Raw genomic sequence first — 25245 nt, forward strand, 5'->3', positions numbered from 1 at the left:
ACATGTCATTGGAAACTGAAGGAAGAGGCTTTCTCTTTGGGTGTAACAGAAAGTGTAGCAAAATTGTCTCCTGCAATTATGGGAAAAGCAGAACAGGTATGTGATGAAGTGGGTCGTCTAGCAAAGATTCCCAAGTGCAATGTTGATGGTGCCACCTGGTCCTTCTTGCTACATGTAGTAAAATGCAAGGGGAGAGTGAAAAACTGAGGGAAGAACTATTAATCAGAAAGGAACCAGGACTTGAAGACTGAAAATTTTTAATCTCTCCAAATGGCAAAAGATGTTAAAATTAAGAAATGACTTTCAAGCTTGTGGCATAGAGAAAAGCCCTGGCCTAGAGAAAAAGCCAAGTAGTGATTATACAAGCTTTTGTTAAAACCTCAGGAAGATCAGAGGACCAGAATAGTAATCCTTCACAAAGGACCCTCTCCACAAATTAAGGGATGTGCCTCTTACTACTCTTCAAACAATAGGACGTTTCCACATCGGAGCTGTCCTTTAACCATCTCAGCATCCTGACTGTAGGTAAAGGAGGGCCTGTCTCAGAAAGAATGGTAAATGTTACTTTTGTGTAAAGGGAAATTGACAGGAGACCCACAGTGCATTTAAGAAATGCATTGTGTCAGCAAAAGCACTGCCAACTTAAACTGAAAGGGACAGAAAGAGTACAAAATCAAAGGAGGCTGTTAGATCTCCAAACTTCTGGCAGGAAGCAGGATGGTAAAACTACTGGGCTGCAAACATGTGCTACCTTTCATGAAAAAGGAAAGATGACTGAGAGCAGAACCAAGAGCTATTAACCAAGAGTAGATTATTCCCAGGCCCTGAAATCTAATCAAGGAGCTCTGGCAGGAGTTTGCTCAGCTGGATCTCAAGAACTACTTTGGACTGGTAACTCCCTAACTCCTTTCACCTTCCACTCCTCCCTCCCCTTGTAAATGGAATGGCTGTCACTATTTTACTGTATCTGTTCCTCCGTCGTATGTCGGGTGTGTTGGGAGCCAGATAGCTTGTCTTTAGTTTTCTAGATTGAGAGTAACTATGGCTAAGAGCCTCATCCATACCTGGGCCTGATTTAGATAATAAAATTCTAGACTTTAAGCAGATGTTGTAATGGTATGAGGTTCTTGAGGAATTTGGGAGGGAGTAATTATATATATGTTTTATGTGGGAGGAACACACATCACTGGGGACCAGAGGGTGGACTGTGATGGACAGACTCCAGGGTAGCCCTACATTTCCCACTTCCTGGTTTAAACCCTTGTGCGATCTCCCCTTGAGTGTTAATGGGACCTGTGACTTCCTTTTAACTAGTAGAATTTAGCAAACACGATGGAATGTATGTGATTATTTGCACATGACTATATTATCTAAGATTGTAATCCACCTTGCTAGAAGACCCCCTCTCGCTTGCTGACTTTGAAAGAGCAAGCTGCCACCTTTTGAGCGGCCACCTGGAGAGGCCCACAGTGCAAAGAGCTGAAGGCAGCCTCCAACTGATAGTCAGCAAGAAAATGAGGTTCTCAATCTGACGACTTGCAAGAAACTAAGTGCTCTAACAGCTACACGAACTTGGAAGCAGACCCGATCCCAGTCAAACCTTTGAAGTCTATGGGCAGGAAGGGAAGATCACAGGCAGGCTAGTATCTCGTGAACGTAAGGAATACTGTCCCACTGGGACAGATTAGAACTTGTCGTTGTTGCCTTTGACCTTGTCCACCTGGGTATCCTATAGAAGCCGGCGTCCTTCATCTAAACACATACCTAAACACGTGCACAGGAATGAGGAAAACTGGAAGGGAGTCCAAGGAAGTACAGTAGCTGCAAGCCCAGATGCTGCTTCCCGCCAGTGGGGTGAGTCAGCAGGTCAGCACCAGTGTGCGTCAGCTCCGCAAGGTCTTATACGGGTCCTGAAGTATAGCATCATATAAACTTAGGTAGTCTTGCAGATTTTTAGACTGTTAACAAAGTTAGCACGATTCTCTTACATATTGAACCTTAAAAGTCACAAGTGTAATTTGCACCTTCAGAAGTTCACCCTGGCTGCTGAGTGATGTCTTCTCTCGTGTGGTCGTACTATATTGTGTTTATCCATTTGTCAGCTGACACATAATTTGGGTTGTTTCCAGTTTTTTGACTGTTATGAATAACGCTGCCCTAACTATTCACGTACAAGTCTTGGTGTGGACGTACGTTTTAATTTCTCGTGGTAGATTCCTAGGGGTGGAATTACTAGGTTGTATGGTAAGTGTATGTTTAACTTCTAAAGAAACTACCAAACTATTTTCCAAAGTATCTGTAACATTTCATATACCTATCAACAGTGTATGAAGGTTCCAGTTCTTTTCCATCCTCATCAACCCTTGGTATCTTCTCTCTTTTATATCATAGCTCTTTCGGTATAGTAATCTCATTTGTGGTATTAATTTGCATTTCCCTAACGACTAATGATTTAAGTATCTTTCCATATGCTTGTTAGACGTTTATATACCTTCTTTAGTGAAATATCTATTCAAATCTTTTGCCCATTTAAAAATTGGGTTGTTGGGGCCCCTGGGTCGCTCAGTCATTAAGCATCTGCCTTCGGCTCCAGTCATGATCTCAGGGTCCTGGGATCCAGCCCCGCATCGAGCTCCCTGCTCTGCAGGGAGTCTGCTTCTCCCTCTTCCTCTGCCACCCCCCCCCTTGTGCTCTCTCTGTCAAATAAATACATAAAATCTTTTAAAAAATAAAAATTGGGTTGTTTGCCTTTGTGAGTTTAATTTCTTATTTTTTAAATTTCTTCTGTATATGGTCCTTAATAATATTCATGATTCTGTATATTTTCTCCTGGTCTGTAGCTTAGTGTGTGTGTGTGTGTGTGTGTGTGTGTGTGTGTGTGTGTATTTTACGATTTTATTTATTTATTTGAGAAACAGAGAGAGAGAGAAGGAACACAAACAGGGAGAGGGGGAGAGGGAGAAGTAGGCTTCCCACTGAGCGGGGAGCCTGATGTGGGACTCGATCCCAGGATCCTGGGATCATGACTTGAGCTGAAGGTGGACACTTAACTGACAGAGCCACTCAGGCGTCCCTACCCTCAGTCTGCTTTTAATGAAATATTATATCTTCTGTTCTACACTGGTCAAAACCTTTCTTGGATCATAGTATTTATTCATGGCCATCACATGTTCCTTGAGGAAAAAAATTAAAAAGATAAAAAACCTATCATTATAATCTCTACATCCAGGCACAACCTTTATGAACATGTGGGGTCGACTCTCCCAGACATTTTTGCTAGCGGCACTGTCAGCACAGATTATGATGTTTTGAGCCACATCCTTCACCCCCCAGATTTCAACATAGCTGTGGCACGAACAGTGCCATGTACTTTGCCAGTGTCCATACAAGATCACATCACAGTATCTCTTGCCTTGGCATTCTAGAAGTCTGGAAAGCCTGCTCAGCTACATGTAGGCACAACCCATAATTTCAAGTTTCAAGTTAACACCCCCTGGTTGGAGGCAGCCCTAAACCGACAAGAACAGGATGTCCTGGATATATGTCCCAATCTTCCCATCCAGCAGGGCAGAGAATGTGGGGAAATTCTAAGATGAGTTCTGCGTGGTTCCTTAGAGCCCCCTTTGGGCTTGAACCTGTTTGCCAAAGCTGTAACCCACTCATTTACTGACTTTTCTCCCTTTCTCCTTTCCTTCACTTGTGTTTCCTAAGATAACTTCCCTACAAAATTATCTGCACCCCAAATTATCTGCACCAATCTATTTCAGGGTCTGCTTTTGGAGAAAACCAAGGCAGGTATCATATTTGGTCCCTCGACAAACTGGGATATTTCCATGGAATGGCCATCAGGCAAGTGAGGGGGCTGGTAATGATATCATATAAAAATAATGAAAATAGCGAAAATAATGACGAAACTGTGAGAAGAGAAAGCTTACAGAAATAATCATAATCGTCTTTAGGTGCCTGGAAATCTTTCATGTGAAAGAGGACGTGCTGGCATTAAATGAGCACCTTCTAGCTATTACACAGTGTGCTAACACATGCGTTATCTTATTCCGTCCTTCCAAAAACCCAGGGACGTAATGACCATCTTCACTTTTTGAATGAGGAAACTGAGGCCCAGAGAGTTAAAGGAATTTGCCCAAGGTCCAAAATATTGGATTGTGCAAGTGCAGAGTTTCCTCTCCAAACCTGCCTGTCCCCAAGCTTGTGTCCTCCTGCTGTCATGTGTGCGTTGCCCTGAAGGGCAAGACTGGGACCAACAGGTAGAGATTCTAAGTCCGCAGAACTGTGTCTATATGAATGCAGAGCATGGCAGAGATTGTTTAGAAGTTCACCAATGCTATTTTTTCTTCCTGGATGCAGAGGAACACTTCATGTCCCAACTTCCTTTACAGTTCGATTGGGACCACGTGACAGGGTTCTAGCAAATGCGAATGTGCAGATGTGATACATCCGATAGCCTCTCAATTTCTCTCTTTCATTTTCTCTTTCTCTCTCTTAGCTGGCTGAAGGCAGAGAACCCAGTAGAGGATTCTGGGAAGGTCCTTAGGAATGGTAGAGCCACCAGATAGGAGGTCCCTGGATTCACAGGGCCTAGAGTAGAACAGAGCACTCCGTGTTGAGCACACTGGATTGGGACATGAGCAGTAAGTGAACATACATTGGATTAAGCCATTGAATTTGGGGATTATTATACAACTGGCGTTTCTTAAGAAGTCATGAGCTTCCTGTCTCAGGATGTGTGCAATCAGTGATTAAATGTTCAACTCTCAAGGCTGTTGTAAAAGAGATTTCTGGAAGAGTGGACCGGATGACCTACAAAAATAATAGTTCACATTTACTGAGATATTATAGATTGGGCATGTACATGTATTCTCGCATTTAAATCTACAATATGCAATTTCACTTATATGTGGAATTTAAGAAACAAAGCAGAGGAGCATAGGGGAAGGGAGGGGAAAACAAAACAAGACGAAATCAGAGAGGGAGACAAACCATAATAGACTCTTAATCGTAGGAAACAAACTGAGGGTTGCTGGAAGGGAAGGGGTTGGGGGATGGGGTAACTGGATGATGGGCATGAAGGAGGGCATGTGATGTAATGAGCACTGGGTATTACGTACAACTGAATCACTGAACTCTACCTCTGAAACTAATAATATACTATATGTTAATTAAATGAATTTAAATAAATTTTTAAAAATCTACAATATGCTTTATCATACTCATTTTATTTTATTTTTTTAAAGATTTTATTTATTTATTTGATGGAGAGAGAGACAGCCAGTGAGAGAGGGAACACAAGCAGGGGCAGTGGGAGAGGAAGAAGCAGGCTCCCAGTGGAGGAACCTGATGCGGGGCTCGATCCCAGAACGCCGGGATCACGCCCTGAGCCGAAGGCAGACACTTAACGACTGAGCCACCCAGGCGCCCCCTATCATACTCATTTTATATATGAGGGAAGTAAGGCACAGGCACAGAGAAGTTAAATAACTTGCCCAAAGTCACACAGCTGGCAAGAGGTAGAACCGGAGTACCTCCTTTTTTTAATTAATTTTTTAATCTTAACTCCAGTTTAGTTAACATAGTGTTATACTAGTTTCAAGTGCTCAATATAGTGATTCAACAATTCTATATGTTACTCAGTGCTCATTACAGAGTGCCTACTCTTAACCACTATTTCTCACTGTCTCTGAAGCAGAAGTTATAGTTTGAAGCCTTGGAAACTGGATTGGTTTTGTCCACGCAAGGATTTTTATTTTGTTTTCATTTTAAAATATCAGCCTATGCTTAAAAATTGAAAGATTTTACATGAAAGTCGTGTTTTCCAGTTTCTCTTGGAAAGTCAGAAGATTTGACAAAACTGGCTGATAGACGATTATGGCAAGGAGCAGCTGGAGCTGAAGAGTGGTCCCTAAAATTTCCACCTAAAGCCAAGCTCTCTTCAAGTGTATAGCACAGCGTTGGGCATATGACAGGGACTCAACAAATATTTAGGAAATTAATGAGCAAAAGCAGAACCTGGATTCTCTTACCCTCTCCTTGTTTCTTCAACTCTCCTCCTTTTTTGTGACTGGGAACTGTTGACTATGAGACGCTAAGTGGTGACACACAAGACTAATGTCCCTTTTGTTCTAAGAGCCAGGACTCAGATTACAGGTACTTACAACTTACATTGTGCCTGACTTGGGCTCGTGTTGACATTCTCGATCAACTGAAAACGTTTGCTTCTATACAACGAGCGTTTGCTCTGAAGAACCAGCCAAAGGTGGGGGTGAATGGCCAGGCAGGTGCATTAGTTCTATCTCAGATTAGGTTGTGCACAATGGACTCTTTGTCAAGTCTTTGTAGAAGGGCGAGGACGGGCAGGCGTGCCCTGCTTCCTGCTTTGGAGACTTGCTCTTAACAGTGCTCAAGATAGACAGGCACAATTTTAATCTGCCTGGTTTAGAGTAGCCGCAGACCGCTGGACTTACATGGGAGTAAGCCTCAAACAGGAGAAGCTTTTCTCCCAGGGTTGTGAGCAAAGCTCATTTGGAGGAGTGCAGGTCTGGGGCATGGCCTGGATCAGCAGGCATGACGCACACAGCATAAGCTCCAGAAGCTCGCTGATCCCCTTAGCAGGGCCCCTGCCTGCACGTCCCCACCCCCTTCCCTGTCCTGCCATCCCACTGGGGCAGTGCTGCCTGTCTCCAGAGGGCTGGTGTCTTGGCATCAAGGAGGGAAGGGTAGTGCCAAGACTCTTCCAGGTGGAAATCTCCTGTTTATTTGCCTGGAGGATAAAGGGGCCTCTCCATACGCCTTCGTTTGTGAGCTCCCTATTGTGTGAGCAAAGTGGATTGCTTCCAGTATCACTCTTCACGCACTTGATGTTGACTCCTAGGGGCATTGGCAAAGCTTGGAGGCATTTTTAGTGTTAACAACTGGTCTGTGTGTGGGGGGCTGGTGGCATTTAGTGGGCAGAGGCCAGGTATGCTGCTAAACACCCTACGAAGCATGCAAGACAGCCCCCACAACAAAGAATTTCCCATCCCAAATGACACTAGTGCCAAGGTTAAAAAACCCTGGCTTATTAAACGATGGCTTGTATTACATTTTTGAGCTTCAAAATTATAAAAAGCAATTTATGATTTTATACCCAGAAAAATCAAATAAGGCTTATTTTATTTTTTAAAGATTTGCTTTCTTTATTTTACAGAGAGAGAGTGAGAGAGATCACAAGCAAGGGGAACAAGCAGCAGGCAGAGGGAGAGGGTAAAGCAGGCTCCCTGAGGAGTGCAGAGCCCGACTCGGGGCTTGATCCCAGGACTCTGGGATCATGACCTGAGCCAAAGGCAGACGCTTAACAGACTGAGCCACACAGGTGCCCCCAATAAGGGTTATTTTAAATCTAGAGAAATATTTTGGGCTTCCCAAGTGTCACCTTCTTTCATTATTTATAATAACAATGTTGTCGTATAGCAGGTCCTCCGTATCTATGTATGCAATGAATGAATGTGTGGCATACTATAGTGGCAACCCTTACTGAATTTGTTATAAAGTCGTTGCTTCCTTCTTTAGGGCAATGTGCAGCTCTTTGGAGGGGAGAGAGACAGGTATTGGACAGTCTGTCTTTTCATTCATTCATTCATTCATTCATTCATTCATTCGTTTTTCTGCTTCTGGTGTTAGCACATGGGCCCCGGACTCCAGCTACACGTTGTTTAATAAAATATTGTCAGATTTGTTAATTAGCTTGGGCCTCTCTCTTTTCCCAGCCCTGGTGCTGTTGTTTGGGTGGATTGACTTGGTGCATTTCCAATCCATCCGCATGAGACCCAGATTTGAAATTGATATGGATTGCCGCCATAAAGCAGTTTTTTACTGAGGAATATTTTGTAATTGAAAAATTATTACATATATCCCTTCCGCCAGAAGATCCCAAAGTTAAGAATTACATATTGTTCAAAACAGGAGGCCAAGTGGAATTTTGACAGATTTCTGATATTCCTTGGCACCCGCCAAAATTGGGAATGGCCCCCACGGTCTTTGCTTCTCTCATGTGGTCAATGGCTTCTTTATGGCATTATCACCACCTGAAATTTTATCAGATATTGTTTACTTGTTTTTTTTTAAGTTTATTTATTTTTTATTATGTGCATTTAGCCACCATACTTGTTTTTAATATCTCTTTCTTCTTACAGATGTGAGTTTTCTAAGGGCAAGGACCCTGGTCTTGCTTATTCATTGCTGTGTCCTCGGTGCCTAGAATGGTGCCTGGCATATGGAAGACATTTGATAAGTATATGTTGAATGAATGAATGGCAGAACAGAGAGGCCCAGAGACTCAGTGAGCCATCTTAGGTCATACAGAGCCCCATCAGGGGAACCAGTCGTGTAATGAGGTCTAGACTCTCTGATTCCTGTCCCTGCTCCCTTCACAGGTACACAGATACATGCCCTTCTCACACTGCAGAACTGCCCAAGGAGAGTCTGGAGCAAGAGCATGCAGCGTGGTGTCCTCCTGTCCTACATGGGAGTGGCCACCGTGGGGTTGTTTTGTGCTGTGACATAGAATGGCCAACCTGGTTTGCCTGGGACCAGGGAATTTCCTGGATGCAGGACTTTCCAAAAAGGGGTAAGTCCTAATGAAACTGGGATGAATTGGTCACCCTTTGGGATAAGAGCATTTAGTGAAAAACTCTGGTGCCGTACAGTGGGTACTTCCTCTGGGAAATGCTGTCAGGTGTCAGGGAATTGTGGACCCTTAGCGATGTAAGAGGGAGAGACTCCCGTGTCTGCACGAAGCCGTGAGGCATGGGAACTACCGCATGCTGGGGAGTAGGTGTCCTCTGCAGAAGGAGGTAGGAATGAGTGTTGACCTGTGGGAATACGAGCCCATTTGGCCGAATGGGTCAGTTTTTCAAGAGAAGCCTGAAGTAAGTGTGTGTGTGTGTGTGTGTGTGTGTGTGTGTGTGTGTGTGAGAGAGAGAGAGAGAGAGAGAGAGAGAGACACCTACTGATTTTTAAATGTTAGCAACTACTTTTGAATAATATAAATATTATGCAAGATAACAAAATGTAACTGCAGGCCAAGTTCCTCCCACAGGCCATGGATTGGCAGCTGCTGATATAGTCTGATATTTCATTTTACACAGAGGGAAACTGAGGCACAGTGACTACAGAGCTAGGAATGAAGGAGCCAGGCCTCTTAACAAAGAAGCTTTAATAACAAACCGATTTCTATAAACACTAATTATTTTGGTGGGGGATAGGTTGGGGAGGGGGGCTTGTAAAGGAAAAAATTAATTGAGCTCCTACTATGTTTCAGACAATTTCTTAATGATTTCAGTGTATAAAATCACACTAAATTTCTACAACAACCCTTTGAGGAGGTTACTTAATCTCTGTGCCTGTTTCCTTATGTGTAAAATAAGAATAACAGTAGGTAATTCTTGGCAAAGATGAAAGGGGTTAGTTGGTATGAAGTGCTTAGGACCAGATAGGAAGCATGTGTGGGCTCTCATTGCTGAGGTTGGCTTTGTCATCATCCTTATTTTACATGTGAAGAAACCGATTTTTTAGAGGTGACCTAACTTGCCCGTGGTTGTACAGCAGTAAGTCAGATTCAGGAATTGAACCCTGATTGTCTGACTGTCATTACAGGCTTCTTTTCCTCTATAACAAGGCTGGTGTTGTAAATGCAAGATAAGAAAAACAAAAACAAAAACAGCTCGTTTTTCTCCTGTGGTAATCACTGTCCAGATGACCAAGGTCAGAAGTTAAGTTCTGTGGTGTTTCTCTACGCTGTCAGCTGAGTATCATCTCCGATGATGGCAGAGAAAATGTTACACAGATCATAAAAATGGTAGACAATAAAAATAATTTCTCCTTGGGCATTCATTATGCAATCTGGGGAGCAGCTAATTTATCTTCCTAATTATGTTTTGCTTAAGCTGATTTTAAAATTAGTTTGTTTACCCTGAGCACACACTGATTAACAGCAGGGAGAGGTGGCCTAGAAACATCTTGGGTGGTGGAGGGATGGTATCTTGAGATTTGGGGGGAATTTCCATGGATGATTTTCATGTAGCGATGGGAAGGTAGAGGGTTGATATGTTGATGATGCTCTGAGTATAAATAATTATGCTAATTTGTTGTTGGGTGTATTTAAATATAAGGCTATGGTTTGCAGAGCCAGAGAGTTCAGTGGACCCCCAAGCTCCTTCTCGTGCTGGAAGTTCAGTCAAGGTAGGTAAATCAAGCAAGGAGATGGGAAAGAAGGGCTAGCTGGAGGTGACTCCAGGAGTTTCCTTTTAACGGATAATCCAACAAACAGTAAATGTCTGTTATGTACCATGCATTATGCCAGCAGCTAAGGATACCAAGATGAATAAGGCCATTGTCTTTCCCCTTGGAATTACACAATCTATTAAGGAAAACAGACTTATAAACACAGAAGTCACAACTTAGTAGATTAGGGCTGTAAAAAAGATGGGAGCAGAGTTAAGGGAGCAGAGGAGAGACAGTGACGATGTGCCTAAGGGAGTCAGGAAGGGGAGCAGCTCCATCCCTCACTCTTCCTTGGCTTTGCTCCGTTTTGAGGTTGGGAGTGGGGAACTCCTGCAGACCAGTGTCAGCTGGCTTCTGGCTGGTTCAGCCAATGAGAGGCAATGGTGACAGACTGGAGGATAGGAGAGAGGGAAAGTCAGACTATCTCTCTTTCCTTCTCTGCCTGGAGTGCTGTCTTCAAAATCTGCAAAGCCTCTGGGTCTCTGCCATAACTCCATCTCCTACGGGACAGGCCCACTGGGGCCCAGCTTCAGCAGGGTGATCACAGGCCCTGGGATCTGGTAACCTCTGTTTGTACCTCCAGCCTGGGAGTGGTAGCCGCTTCTTGCTGGTGCTAACCTCTGCTTTGCCTCACTGTCCCCCGGTTGGTGGCTCCGTTTTTCCATCACCTGGAAATCAGTCCCTTTTGGTTTCTGTATTTCTGGCTGGGCTCTGATGGATATGGAGGGCTTCCCAGGGGGGCTGATACTGGAGCTGGTTCTTAAAGGGAGAGAAAGGGTTCCGTAGATGGAGAGCCAGGGAAGTATTCCAAACACACTGGGAAGTGCGAGAAGCTTGAATATGGCATCCAAGAGGGACAGACCGCTCGGGCAGCGGAGAGCCTGTAAAGATGTTCAGAAAGGGCATCAGGTATTCAGGTATTTTTGAAAACTCATCTGACTAATTCTGCTCAGTAGATTGGTAAGGAAAAGAGCAGGGTGGACATGGAACCGAGTTAATTCTGACAGTGATTCAGGTCAGAAGCCGTCGAGGCTTGAACTGTAACAGCTTGCTGGGCAGACGTGGAGAGGAGAGGATGCATCCTGGATATTACATTCTCCATTAGGCCCAAGAAAGGAAATTCCTGTTTTCCTGCAATACCACAAGTGCCCAATATATATTTGTTGAATGAATTAATAATTTTCTAATGATTTATTTGTGCTATAAAACTTCAGGTGTGCCCTTCCTTCCTTGCATTTCTCCCACCTCATCCGGAACCCTCTGTGCCATGATAATATTTGACCTGTCCCATGCAGCCTGTTGGACAAGGTCTGTAGGTTTTTCCTTGCCCCTTTCAGGGGTTCATGCCACTCTAGAATAGCCCTCTCTTTCCTTAAAGTTCCTCCCCACTAGAGCCATTCAATCAGCAGGTATTTACAAATCACTTACATACTAATAGTTGACATTTACCGAGCACTTACAACGCCATCAGGAACTGGGCTAATCACTTGCCATGAGTTTGTCTCAGTCCTTCTAACAGCCCAGTGAAGTCGGTGCCACTTTTGCCCTCATTTTATAGAGAAGGAAGACACACAGAGGCTGAGTAACTTGTTAAGGTCACACAGCTAGTGACTAGCAGAACTGGAATTCATACCTAGGTATTTGGCTCTGGAGCCCAGGTTCTGAGCCACTGGGTTGTACTGCCTGGTACTGTGGGCTCTGTGCAGTTGGGGACCTAAAGACACATCAGACAGATCTGGGGGGAGGAAAGGTGTGAATATACACAGAGTAAACCTTGATGCTAAAAATAGATAGTAATTCAAGGCAACACAAGGAAAGCTGCCACAAACCAGAATGTGATTATTGCCAATATGATGGTAGGGATAATGAGAGAGAGATCATCCCTGGCTGGGGTAATCAGGAGATGCTTCAGGAAGGAGCTAGAATTTGTCTTGTGGTTTTCCTGCTATTTAAGGAGACATACTGAATTCCTTTGAAACAATGCAGGAACAACTTGAAGGTCACTAGTGGGCTGATGCAAACTGCAGTGTGAAATTAAAGAGGGAAGAGGTTAGTATTGACTGGAAAAGGCATCTGGTTAATCTTCCAGCTCTGAGCACCTGTGGGTAGAATAGTATGAATAGCCCATGTGCGGAATACGTTTCACTAACTCCTCTGCCCAATACCCCATAGCAGACTCATTTCATACACACACATTCCCAGGTTGAGACAGGCTTTTTCTATGACTCCAGTTTTCCCTTTAGACGTAGCCTCTCCCACTCTATTTTTCACACATCACCTGTGGCCACAGCAGGGAAGACAAATCCCACACACAAGACTTAAGTTGATTCACCTGATGTCTCATTCCTTCGGCAACACGGAGAAATGGCCTCAAAGCAGGAGGAAGCTGGAGAGTCTGAGCACGGAGGTAAAAGAATGCCTGCTTGTCCCCAGAATAAAATCTCTATCTTTTTAGCCCGGTCATCCTTCCTTCCCTTGGGAACTCCTCTCCTACCCTGTTTGATCTAAATGAGACTCAGTCAAATACGCTATCCTCTACGACAGCTATAACCCAGATGGCCAACCAGATGACTCCGTCCTCCTGGCCATGGTGACTAGGCCAAGCCTGGGGACAGGTGGGCCCCTTGTCCTCGAGTCTGCTAGCCTTGAGCTACAGGAGAGGGCCATTCACAGTGGCAGGACGCTGTGGGAGCCATCACTCGTGTGAACCAGGGGCCCACCTATGATTTGAAGAGTCAGTTCCCTCTGGTCCCTTAATGGGTACACATTCAGAGAGTGTTAGCTGATAATTATTTTGGGGTCTGCACAGTGTTTATTCTGGGCTATCTCAATTAAGGTTATATTTTAATTCCTGGGACGGAAATACGTAACAGAGGTGTAAACCTAAGGATCTTTGCACTAGCGGTGATTTGAAGAAGCAAAATAGGCATGTGCCCCTATAGTTCCTACAGCTAGACATTCTGTTAAAGCAAAAAGACTTTGGCTGTATACAGACAATTTTTCTTCCAGTAATATTGTACCAGTTTATACCCCATTAGGGATCTGAAAATATCTTTTTCTTCCTGCCCTTAGCAAAACTAAGTATTTAATATTTTTTAAAAATGTCAATTAGATATCTAATAAATTATATTCCTTCCTTCCTTCCTTCCTTCCTTCCAAGATTTTATTTATTTATTTTGACAGAGAACAAACAGGGGGAGCGACAGAGGGAGAGCAAGAAGCAGACTCCCCGCTGACAGGGAGCCCAAAGCAGGGCTTGATCCCAGGACCCTAGGATCATGACCTGAACCAAAGGCAGTCGCTTAATCAACTGAGCCACCCAGGTGCCCCTATTGTTGTTTTTCTAATTTATGTTTGCTTGATTTCCAAAGAGTTGGAGTCTTTTTCATATCTACTGTCCATTTATATTTCTCCTTTCATGAATTACTCCTTTAGGTCTTTTTGCAATTTTCTATTGGGATGTTCATTTTTTCTTATTTCCTATCATTCTCATTTTTTCATGTTCATTTCTTGATTTTTAAGAGTTCTTTATGTATGAGGGCCTCACAAGTTTATCTGTCTTAGATGTTGCAAATAGTCTCAGTTTGTCATTTTCCTTGATATTTACCATGGATTCTTTTTTCTGTAATTGCAATATAATTTATATACAACAAAATGCATCTACTTTAAGTGTGCAATATAATGTTTTGATAAATGTATATACCCATGTATCCATGACCACAATCAAATTATAGAACATTTCTGTCACCCCAAAAAGTTCCCTTGTGCCATTTTACATAGATCTAATTTCTATCACTTTAGATTAATTTTTCCTATTCTAGAACTTCATATAAATGGAACCATCCAAAGTATACTTTTTCCACAAAACGTGTTTCTGAAATTCATCCATGCTGTTGTGTTCTCAAAATAAATGAATAAGAAAATGATACGATAACTCATAGATATGAGAAAATATTTTTAATACATATTTCTGACAAAGGACTAGTATCGTGGATGCTTTTGATATGCAAAAATTTTAAATTTTTAAGACGTCAGATGTATCTGTCTTTTCTTTATGCTGATGACTTTAGTGTTATTTTTAGAAAGACATTATTATCCCCAACATTAGACAACTATTCATTTATAATTTTCTGGCATTTTTATAATATTAAAATTTTAATCCAAAATTAAAATAAAATCAGAATTTTCATTCTATCTGAATTACTTTTAAAAGATATTAGCAAATTGTGGGGCATCTTGGTGGCTCAGTCAATTAAATGTCTGACTTTTGATTTTGGCTCAGATCATGACTTCAGGGTCCTACGTCAAGATTGAGCCCTATGTCAAGCTCCACACTGGTCATGGAGCCCGCTTATGATTCTCTCTCCCTCTCCCACTCCAGCTCCCCATCTGCTCGCTCTCTATCTCTCTTTATCTCTAAAAAAAAAACAAAACAAAACAAAAAACAAATTATCTCAATACCATTTATTGATATTCTATCCTCCCCCTCCCCTTATTTAAGATGCCATGTTTATTGAATATTAAGATATTTAAAGACACATGAGTCAGTTCTGGTCTTTTTATTCTATTTTCCAGTCATGGGAACAGTTTTATTAGTGGTAATATTTTTTCTGTCTCGTGCCCTGTGAATACTGACTTCTCTTCTCCTCTCTTTCCCCTCCCCCCTTTCCTTTTCTGTTTCTCTCTCTTTTCCTCAATGATATGTTGAAATATGATTATGTTCTCCAAGGCAGACACCTTTCTCCATCAAATCATCTTGATGTTTGGGTTTAGTGATAATATTCTTTTTTCCCCTTCTTTCCTCCCAGTTTTACTGAGGAATAATTGACAAATATAAGTATATATACTTAAAATGTAAAACGTGATGGTTTGATATACATATATATTGTGTAATGATCATCAAGATCAAGATAATTAGTACATCTATCGCCTATGAAATATTCTTGATTTTAATATTGAAGTCATGTTTTTTTGGTGAGAGTGATGCAAAACAGGAGTATTGAAGTTCTTGAGAAGCTCGCTCATTACTAACCAATAATTCAGTGGCTTTGAATTTACCAGTGAAAGAAAATCAGCCACTCTTTCAAATCACAGAGGTAAATTGCCTTTCCCAGGGTACAAGTCTACAGGTGGGCTCCCAAAGAATTATTAACCATTCACAGTAGTTCTTACTTGCACAAAGACTTGATCCCAAAGTTGCCTTAATCAGACCTAAAGACTAAATCTGCTTGGCTTCAAATTAAGAAGACAGGTGAAAAGGGAGTGTTCCTCTTATTCATGGGAAAGTTACATGAAATTGATTTCTGTGTTACTTTTCGAAGTAGCCGTTTGTCATTGATTTTAACCAGGGGGCAGGCATGTAAATAAAAACCAAAAGAAGACCAAACAGCGTATCTTCTGAACTCAATTTCGTGGTAGGATTAAGGATTAGGAGTAAGATTATGTGGACCCTAAGGAAGCACAGCAATTTAGGAGAGGGAGTTGGAGGAATGGCCGGCATAGCAATCCCTCCCCTCGCTCTGAAGTCCCTTCTACATTTTCTTTTGTCTTTGGGAGGTTTTGGTTTGGTTTGCTTAAGGATGGAATTCTGATATAGGATGTTCATATGGCTCATTTGAAGTAACAGACAAGAACACTTCGCAAAGGCTGACATGCTTTATAAATTTAAGGTGTTATTATTGTGCTTTTGAAAGGAAGTCTGGGAAAAGGTGATTATCTGCTAAAAACTGTATGTTGATAGTGGGAATTTTTTTTTAAAAGTCTTCATTTCTCCTTGAATCACCGCCATTAACAGTTTGGTACAAAGTTTTCCAGTCACAGTTTGTAAAACAAAACCTCTCACTTACAAGGATATAATAAGGAGTTTCTTTTCCCCGGTTCTTTGGGTCTGGCCCAAGGACTGGGTAAGCAGCTGTTTTGCAAAAACTGGCCTCTCTCCTTTCCCCCCTTCACAGACTCTGCCCAATTGGCCAGCAAATTAATAAGGCTTAATGTCATTCAGTCTTTTAGCCAGGAATTAATAAACCATAGTGTCATAAAAAATTGTTCAGATGTTGACAGTGCATGGCTTCACACTTTAAGACCCCCATATTCTGTTTTAGTCGTAGGGCGTTTTCGCCACTTACTGCTTCCCCCACTGATTGTGTGGCGGCCTTGCAATGCCACGGCCTTGTGGTCTTCTTCTTTGTACTCTGGTGTCATCTGTTAAGGACACTGAAGGTCAACCCCTAATCTCATTTTCTAGTAAATAAATGGTTTGCATGGCCAAGATGAATCTCTAAATAGCTCAATGCCATGGAATCAGGTGGAAAGCTGACATGAGAGTCCTTGGAGGAGGAAGAGAGAATAGCACATGGGCTGACATGGTTGACTTCAGGTTAAAATAACTGTGTGTTGTGTTTCTGATCTTTGTAAACTATGGGATTTCCAAATCCACTTGGCACTGTGAGACCTAATCGCAGCCATTTCACAAACTAGTGGTGGGCAATGCTAAGTTAGGTGTCTTGGGCCTCTTTTGTTCTTAATGGGAACAGGGATGTGTGTGTTGCTTCCATCTCATGTTATTCTAAAAGCTATGTATAATAATCAGTGTGATGGGGCTCTGCAGAGTGCAAAACACTGTGTATTCTTTTAAGAGTGATACTTTTTTTTTTTTTAAAGATTTTATTTATTTATTTGACAGAGATAGAGACAGCCAGCGAGAGAGGGAACACAAGCAGGGGGAGTGGGAGAGGAAGAAACAGGCTCCCAGCGGAGGAGCCTGATGTGGGGCTCGATCCCATAACGCCGGGATCACGCCCTGAGCCGAAGGCAGACGCTTAACCGCTGTGCCACCCAGGCGCCCCAAGAGTGATACTTTTTGACCCCATTCACTCTGGGGGTAAACAAAGCTGAGTGCCTTGAAAATCAGAGGTCAGAGCTATAGGTTTACTTATAAAAGCTCCAGTTCCAGTATGCATCCGCAAAAAAAAAAAAAAAAAAAAAAAAAAAAAAAAAAATTGTCTACAGTGGCGAACTAAGGAGAACCACTCACCTCCCAGTTTTGAAGTCAACCTATAGGACCGAATGACAGGAGACTGTATGCACAGTAACCTTTTTTTTTTCCTTTTTTTTTAAGATTTTATTTATTCAGTTACCGGAGAGAGAGAGAGAGCACAAACAGGGGAGCGGCAGGCAGAGGGAGAAGCAGGCTCCCCACGGAGCAAGGAGCCCGATGAGGGACTCAATCCCAGGACCCTGGAATCATGACCTGAGCCAAAGGCAGGCATTTAACCAACTGAGCCACCCAGCCATCCCAGCACAGTAATCTTCTATCCAAAATATTCCATTTGTTGCTGCTTTTTACCCTCTCATACTTCAGAACCCCCAAGCCCCCGGCTGCAGACTCTCCAATTTTCTAGAATTGTGTTGGAGTTAACAGAATTCACCCCCAAGCAGATTGTGTTGACTATGAGAGACAGACAGACAGAGAAGCGAGGGTGCCTGCGTGGTGGGCACGTGTGTCTCTGTGGTGGCGGTGGGGATATAGCAAGAATGACTTGAGAGTGGTAGAAGCTTTCTAGGGAAAATGGCTTTGGGAAGACACAGGCAGAGCTTTGGGGAGGCTCTGCAGATGTCTCTCCACACCCATGAAGTTGGATGTTAGCACTCTTAGATGACTACACGCCTGGCTCCTGAGCCCAGTGGGGGGCGAAATAGTGGTATGTTGATGAGTGCTTAACGACTGGTTTGGCGGGGAAAGGGGCAATAAATGAAGCCCTGATTGGTAGTGTTTGCTGAATTCTCGGGTTCACATGGCTGTGTTCCAGCTACCAGTGTGACGTCATTGAACATGGATTTGGGAGGAAACGAGCAGTAACACCCCATATGCAGTATCCCCACACAGAGATCCAGGAGACATAAATATCTTCAAGCGCATAGATAAGAGTAGGCATAATGAAATAATTGGGGAGTGATGAGGTTTAAGTATTTATTGCCTTTATTTTTAATATAATTTATTTAATTGTACGCCTATATAATTTTTAATGATGGCAGTGTTTCAACAATCATCTGACAAAATTCCTGAAGTTTTGACACTCAGCTCGCATGAGTCCATACAAGCTGGTTTTGGACATTGGGTCCAAAGGAGAAGAACAAAACGCTCAGTGTGTTAGAGGAAGATCCAAACTCCAAGGAGAATACAAGGCTCCTGTCTCCTACTTTTTCCCCTACCCTGGCAGGACAAGAGCCCTAAAATGGGTGTGAGACAAACAACTGGGCTCCTTTAACATCACAATAACAAGAACTAAAACAAAAAAACTCCCAAAACCATTACCTGCTGGCACAGAATTTTCATCCTACCTCATAGTTAACCCATATCCATCTAGCAGATAGCAGGTCTGGGAGGGAAGATTTATAGGAAGGGAAGTTTTGAGGTGGAAGGAAGAGGAGAGCTTGGGTGGTGTCAGAATGGACAGAGACTATCATAGAAGGTTCTAGAAGCCAGGTATGGTATTTGGATACTGGATGCTTCAGCTGGTGAGAGAAAGCAGGAAGAATAATGGGGAAAAACTAATTCCTTGCTCTTCACAGTTCTGCCCTGGGCCGGTTCTGGTACTAATTTTGAAGAACATTTCCTCACGAGATTCTTACGGTAAAGGGAAAAAACCTTATGTGGTCTCAGAAACACATCTTATAAAATAGGTCTCCCAGAATTCAGGCCACAGAGCTGTCCTCAGCAGCCATAATGACACACAAAATGAGAAGTGCCTGAGGCCTAGGGGTTACCAAATCCTGCCCTGCTGAGGACACATGGAGAGGAAAATGACCAAATGCCATTTCAGTCCATTATCAATCCAATCTACTTCTTGAGTGGCTGCAGAGTAGAAATCTAGTTCTAAAAATATCGTTGTAATCTGTGGCTTGTAATAATCACACCTATCAAAAGCCAGGTTAAAGTGTGTGTGTGTGTGTGTGTGTGTGTGTGTGTGAGAGAGAGAGAGAGAGAGAGAGAGAGAGAGCGCGAGCGAGCATGTGTGTGCAGGCTAGAATGAGGAAATGAATACTACCTTGTGCATATATGCAACAGTAATTTTCTTTCTCGTTTCGTATTTTCGTTCTGGGCAGCAGATTCAATGCTGGTGAGCAAGGGAGTTGGGAGAAGGAAGCAGGCACTGCTGAGTACTCATCAGGACCCAGGCACCGCATATAGCCCCTTCCATCCCTTACCTCACACAGTGCTTGAGAACCTCTGAGGTGGGCAGTCACACAGCCAGGAAGCACTGGAACTGGGTTTTAAACAGGTCTGCTAGAAACCAAAGACCCTGGGGCGCCTGGGTGGCGCAGTCGTTAAGCGTCTGCCTTTGGCTCAGGGCGTGATCCTGGTGTTATGGGATCGAGCCCCACATCAGGCTCCTCCGCTGGGAGCCTGCTTCTTCCTCTCCCACTCCCCCTGCTTGTGTTCCCTCTCTCGCTGGCTGTCTCTCTGCCACATAAATAAATAAAATCTTAAAAAAAAAAAAAAGAAAAAAGAAACCAAAGACCCTATGCCCGCCGCTGCTGGCCCCGTCCTTCACAGATCAGAGCAGGGATGTCCGGGGTTGGGTCATACTCATAGAGCGCTCTGCCCAACTCCAGAGTGGTCCCCGGCACAGAGGAGAGTCCACAAGTGCTTGTTGGATGTGGTGATTTCAGAACAATAAGTTAACATCTGAGGGTTTGCCTGGCAGCGTGTGAGTTGGGAAGAGACTCCACAACTGTCCCAGGTCCAGCGGTACCCCTTGAGGGGACGTAAAACCAGATAATGGCAGACACCAATCCCTGTGTTGTATGAACAGCTGCTGGTTTTCCCGGAAGCGGCACTGCTTGTCAGAATTCCTCAGCATGCTTTGAAGTCAGGTGACTTTTGATGATAAAGGTGTGTTAGATTGTGCACCAGGCCGTTCTGGTTTTGGCTTTGGGGTACAGGGATGCTTAACGCTCTGAGAAAACCTAACAGAAGAATAGCTAGATTTATGAAGATAGAAGTTGGCGGTGGGGTTGGGGGGGAGAAATTTTGTGCTACAAAATTATTGACCATGGGGTTCCTTTAAAGCCTCATATTCCAGAGTGTGTTCAAAATATGAATCAATGTGAGTCAGCGTTCTCCAGGCTGAAGCCACCATCTAGGCCAGCCCTGTCCCTGTGCAAAGGACCACTCAGCTCTCTTTTTCCTTCGTTCTCTTTTCTTTTCTCCAAGTAGAGAAATGTCCCTTAAACTAATCTCAGGAAGTCTGGTGAAGGGACAAGCTGGCTGCCTCCCAGAAGGAAAGTTTGAGTGCAAGAATATAGACTGGGGAAGCAGAGGGGATGGGCAGAAGGATTGTGACATCTGCTAAGAATGTCACTGCATACCCAGGGGACGCCCAGCACAGGAGTGAGGCCCACCCTTGGGACTGTTTGCCCAGGGCTCCTGGGGGATTTTGAGGGAGAAAGACACAGCCCCCACAATGTCAGAGCCCCCACCTGTTTTCACTAACTGGTTTCCACCCCCCGAGGGGGTAAATTGAGCTGCATATTTGATGATGAGGAAGTGAAGTGGAATGTGAGAATCCTCATTACTGACGTCAAGCTTGCCTTTCATTTTATTTATACCCATGACATTGTGACACGGGATCTAATTTTCCATTGTATTTTTTCCTCTGTTAGGACCCGAGTGATGACAAATGATTTTGTGCCTGGGCCTGGAAAACAACATTTCAAATTCGAAGCTTGGGATCCTGCAGGATTTGGTGTCTGTCTCTATCTTACTACCCGCCTGCCCCTCCCTTGAACCTCTGTACTGACCATCAAATTGGGCAAAAGGCATCATGCTCCTACTGGGCAGGGCTGCCCGAGAAGTCAGAGCTCAAGGCGTCCAGTGGCCCACTCCCTTCTGGTGACAGGCTGTTCCCTCCTGGCATGGGCGCTGGCGGGAGGCCAGGGAGCAGTGGGGCCGCGAGGCAGCCTTGGCTCAGAGCCCTGGCTGCTGTCTGGGCATGAAACTGGGCTCTGGCACCAGGAGCGTGGTTCTAGCTCTCTGACCCAGAACTGCCTGTGCAGCGACCACCCCACCTCTCAGGCCCTGTCCTGGGGCCCAGTCCTTCTGCCCCTCAGGCAGGGCAGGTTGGGGAGCAGAGATGGATCTGGAAGGAATGGCAGAAGCCAGTAGAGGATGCCGAGGCAAAAGCAAGGAATGTCTCCACGCAGAGAGACAGCCTCTGGGGGTGTGTCTGAGAAAGAGGAGAGAATGGATGTGTGTCTAGCGAGTGGACAGAGCAAGCTTTCCTCCGCTTCCTTGCTCTGCGGTGGACTGGGGCCCTCAGCCCTACCAATGGCATCCCTCCATGACCCCCCAGGGCCTCAAATCCAGACGCAGTGTCTCTAATGGGGGGCCCTCTCCCTGCCCTGAAGTGAGAGCTCTACCTGGGTCCCCGCAAACCGGTCTTTTTCAGTAGGCCTCCTGCCGCCAGCTTTTCAACCGTGTTTTTCAGCCTCTGACCCCAGAGTAATCTCAACTTCCTTGTACTCAGTTCAGAAGATGTTTGCTATTCAGGATTCTGATGCAGAGGTCTGATAAGAGAGGCCTCGGGCCTTCGGAGTTCCTAAACCAGCAGAGTCCAAGGATTTGAAAGCTGAGAAGTGTAAGGACAGCCACACCCTGAGAGGTGGCCCAGCGCCAGCTCCTGTCACCTGAAATCTTCCAGGATATTGAGAAATGGGTGTTAGTGGGACTTCACTACATTTACTTTGGATGTCTTGTTTGTCTTGTTTTTGGAACGAGAGTTTCCCATAGCGCTGACAAAATCCGATCTGTGTTTTATTGCATCTACTCTAGCTCCTATGCTTGGCTTGGTTTTGCTTTCTACCTCTGTGTCAATTTTCTGCCACAGAGTAAGCTGTTGTGTAGAAATCCAGTGTAGGAAAACAGAGAACACCTTCCAAGCTGCCGTGGAATCTCACCCCTAACTGGCCTATCGGTGTGAGAGGCGCTTGGGGAGGAAAGGGCTGTCTTCGTGGGCGGCAGCTGGGGCCAGACCTTCACAATTCCATTTGCAACAGAGCCCACCGTACACCAATGCTGAAAGCCCGTGTCTGTTTTATCAGCCCATCTCACATGCTTCCCCTTCCCATGGGTGACTACATCAAGTGCTGAGGTGGAGGTGAGGTCCAAGGGCAAAGGAGGTGTGAATTAGGCATGGGCCATTTTCATCAGCCAAAAAGTACAGCAGTAACACAAGGCTGCAGGAAATACAAGTTTGGTGGTACAGTAACACTAAGTGGACTCCACTAACTAGACACGCTCTTGGTTTTATACTGGGGTGCTGGTGTCACCTAGTCCCTTTCCCAAGGCTCAGTGGAAGGTTGTTTGGGACAAGTGCGTGAAAGTTGTTGCCAGATAGTCCCAGGGTGCAAATGCTTCCTTCTTAGCTCGGTGATCTTGGAAGTTTTCTAGGCCTCAGTTCCCACATCTATAAAAGGGAGAAACTAAGCCTGTCACATAGAATTAATGTGGGGTTGAATGAGATTAGGAAAATGAACATCGAACCCATAGTAGGGACTCTCTCCATGGACTGGAGATCAGAGAACTGCACAGAAGGTCTGCTTTTAAGTCTTAGCCCAGCCAGGTGGTTCCAGTTCTCTGTTTGCTTTGTGACAGATGCAAAGGTTGAGAATCCATATGCTGACTGAACAGCATACTGACTTGTACTGATGGTGCTGATTAATATTGGGGTGAAGAGAAAAGTGAGCCCCTTGACTCAGCGACACAGTGTGGAGAGAAGAATTATCTTAGTGAACAAATGTTGGAAGAGCAGAGCTGAGGAACACAGAAACATGGCTGGCATGATCCTTGCCATGCTGTCCAATGTAGAGCTGGGTCAGGTGGGGCTGCGTCTGCCTGGATTGTCTCTGCCTTAAGTCTGCCTTGAAGGTTCAAGTGAACTTGATTTAGTCTTGGGGTTCAGGAAGGGAACATTGAGGTTTGTTATAGAGTGTCCCTAGCACACTTTACCCAGGACAAGACCGTAGCCCCCTTTCCTGACCCCCATCGCCCATCATGGCCCCCAGCTGCCAGCTACCCACAATCCTCAGGGTGTTCCTGTGTAAGGTGAAGACTCAACTAGGAAAAGCATTGAGTGACACTCTTGTCAAGAGGGATCTTATAGGGCTGTCCCATTGGCCAGTGAGAGAAAAATATGTATATTAAAATTTTTTTCTGAGGAAATTAAAATCCAAATATTTGTCTAACCAAGCTTAGGTGGAAAGTGAATCTTGATTCCATATTATACACATTAGGCCTGGAAGAGAAGAATGAGTGGTCGGGTTAACAGGGACTGAGGCTTCTGTGCAGGCTGAAGAGTAGTTCTGAGGAAAAAGCTCGAGTGGTCAGAATCCATTGAGAATCTGAAAATATAGCTGAGATTCTGCTCTCCTCCTTCACTAAATTATTTACCCAGGTTACTGATAATCAATTAATTGCCTGAATCGCCATCCCCCCACCCCATTTATACATGTGATTTCTTAGCAATGGGCAGGGGAGGAAGTCTGAGACACAGGGAGTCATAATGGTCTTTACTCTAGATGGTAAATAAATGAGACTTGGCTGTCTTTCATGCTATGCCTTTTATGACTAGAGGCAAAAGTTCACACAGTGAACTCAAGAAACACTGGGGTCTCACACCAGGTTGGCTAGGAAAAACTGACCAAAAGGCATTGAGTACCTACTCTGTGGCATGCACGGTGTAAGGCTTTGGGTAAACATGGTTCTTGCCTTCACAGAACTTAGAGTCTGGTGAGGAAGGTAGATTTAAAAAAAAAAAAAAAAGATTTATCATTTTATGGAGGGGGGGAGGGGAAGGCCAAAGGGAGAGGGAGAGACTCTCAAGCAGATGCCCCACAGAGCACAGAGCCCAACGAGGGGCTCAATCTCAAGACCCTGAGATTACGACCTGAGCCAAAACCAAGAGTTGGTTACTGAACTGACTGAGCCACCCAGGCACCCTGAGGAAAGTAGATTTTTAAACAAATAAACACAACAGTTGCATAATTTGCAGTTTGTAGTAAATGAATAACTACCATGATAAAGTAACAGTGGGGTTAGGATACAGATTGGGGAGCTGGGGTCAAGAAATTTCTCTCTGAGGAATTGACAGATAAAGCCTGGAACAGGGCTTTTCAAATTTCAATGTGCATCAGAATCACCTGGAGTTTGTTAAACAAAAAAACAAAACCAAAAAACAGATTTCTGGGTACCCCCCATCAGAGTTTCTGATTCACTAGGTCTGAGGTGGGTCCAAGACTCTGCATTTTTAATAAATTCCTGGTTGATGCTGAGATTGCTGGTTTGGAGGCCACACTTTGAGAACCATGAGGCTGGAGGATTGGTAGGAACTAGCCAGGTAAAGAGAGTTGGGGGAGGGGGGGAACACCAGTACAGCAGAGGGGGCAGCATGTATAAACACCGCAATCTGGAAGAGATCTGGGGTGTTCTGGTAATAGAAAGGTCAGTGTGTCTGCAAGTGAATTAGTGAACCAGTGGTGATGAATTGATGTTAGAGGTGGATCTGACCCTTCTCCCCATCCTGATACTTACTCCACAGGACATACTCTAGTGGTAGCATGTCTACGGTGAATGGTTCCACTGACCCTGAGAGAGGTCTGCTACAACGTGGGGCTAATGGAATAGTGCCGACCCTGAGATACCGTGAAGATTCTAAGTGGTAAGGTATACAAAGTGCTGAGCACAGACTAAATGCTCAGTCTTCCTCCCGCTCTCCCTGACTTGAAACATGGCCCTGTCTATAGTTTAGCTGGAAGAAGACATGTTCCTGAATGGGTGCTGAGGGACTAACCTAGAGCTGCAAACAAAAGGACTTCATGTGGAAGTGATCCATGCTATCTAAATGGGGGTAAGGTTAAATAGTTGGGTATAGATAAGAAATCTGGATACTGCTTCCAAAGAGCAGGTGTGTG

General features: G+C 44.2%; 1 protein-coding gene and 1 long non-coding RNA gene across 2 annotated transcripts in view; both read left to right on the forward strand.

Annotated features, from left to right (window-relative positions):
• Nucleotides 1-25245, forward strand: part of PDE8B (phosphodiesterase 8B) — a 330881-nt gene that overhangs the window by 48860 nt on the left and 256776 nt on the right. The gene's annotated exons all lie outside the window — the stretch shown is intronic.
• LOC130542761 (uncharacterized) lies at nucleotides 2930-24319 on the forward strand. The gene is made up of 3 exons (XR_008957552.1): nucleotides 2930-12682; nucleotides 13459-13598; nucleotides 20941-24319. It is a non-coding gene; the product is annotated as an uncharacterized LOC130542761 (long non-coding RNA).

This window comes from Ursus arctos, unplaced genomic scaffold (assembly GCF_023065955.2).
Source record: "Ursus arctos isolate Adak ecotype North America unplaced genomic scaffold, UrsArc2.0 scaffold_5, whole genome shotgun sequence".
Classification (NCBI taxonomy): domain Eukaryota; kingdom Metazoa; phylum Chordata; class Mammalia; order Carnivora; family Ursidae; genus Ursus; species Ursus arctos.